Source organism: Eimeria mitis, genomic scaffold (assembly GCF_000499745.2).
Source record: "Eimeria mitis Houghton genomic scaffold, Emh_scaff547, whole genome shotgun sequence".
NCBI lineage: Eukaryota > Apicomplexa > Conoidasida > Eucoccidiorida > Eimeriidae > Eimeria > Eimeria mitis.
Window position 1 is genome coordinate 1 of NW_013573740.1, and position 1381 is coordinate 1381.

Sequence of the window (1381 nt, forward strand, 5' to 3'; positions counted from 1 at the left end):
CAGCAGCAGCAGCAGCTGCTGCTGCCTGAGTTGATTTGTGTTGGTGGTTTGTTTAAAGAGGAAGCAATCGATCTGCTGCGGCAGTTTTACTGCAGAGGGAACCCGAAGGCTCCAAGCGATAAGAGAAAGAGGCCGCTATACACACCAAACCCTAAACCCTAGGGTTTAGGGTTTAGGGTTTAGGGTTTTGGGGTTAGGGTTCGGTGTGTATAGAGGTCTCTTGCTCCTCCTAAACCCTAAACCCTAGGGTTTAGGGTTTAGGATGATGAGAGAGGATTTATCGTATATACTTGCACATGCAGGCTAGGGTTTAGGGTTTAGGGTTTAGGCTAAACCCTAAACCCTAAGATGCAGATATATGAGGGTTTCAAACCCTCTCCCCCTCACTAAACCCTAAACCCTAGATTATTTTTTTCTGGGGTTTTGTTTTTAGATTATTATTTTATTTTTGTTTTATTTTTATTTGTATTTGTATAAATACATCGATCACCACAAACACTGATGAAATACCCTAAACCCTAAACCCTAATCCTAAACCCTAAACCCTAATCCTAAACCCTAAACCCTCGAGACGTCAATAAGTATTAAAAAGACAAAAAAATGAATTCCTGGGGCCGGCTGGCTCCGTAAACCCTAAACCCTAAACCCTAGGTATATATAATATATCAGGGTTTAGGGTTTAGAGTAAAGAATTACCCTAGGGTTTAGGGTTTAGGGTTTAGGGTTTAGATACAGCGAAATGTAGCAACGAGAGATATATGATCAGAAGGACGCAAAGGCGACGGCAGCGCGGGGTTGGGTAGGTGTAGCGCCTCAGCCTCCTGCAACAAAAAAAATAAAAAAAAAAACAAAAAAATAAAAAAATAAATAAATACATTTAATTAATTTAATTAATTAATTTATTTATTCGTTTATTTCGCGTTTATTTTTCTCTTTTCTTGCCGCACCACACCAACCGCCGAAAAAAAAAAAAAAGCTGCACATACACCCCAAACCCTAAACCCTAAACCCTAAACCCTAAACCCTAATAAACCCTCACGCGTATAAGTTGTTGTTCTGAAACAGGTTCAAGTATTTCAATAAGTTGTAAGCTTTGAGAAGAAAAAAATATATAATCTAAACAACCAAAAAATGTTGGCGTGTAGTTTGTAAATTTGGGTTCGAGCTGCCTATACACCTCAACACCACCGCCTGCTGCACCTTCCAGCAACGCCCTACCCTGCATACAAAACCCTAAACCCTAAACCCTAAACCCTAAACCCTAAACCCTAGACAATGGATCATGAAGTATAGTGCAGCCAGAAGCGAAGAAAAAAAAAAAAACCGACACCACACACAAATTCTTACACAAACCCTAAACCCTAAACCCTAAACCCTAAAC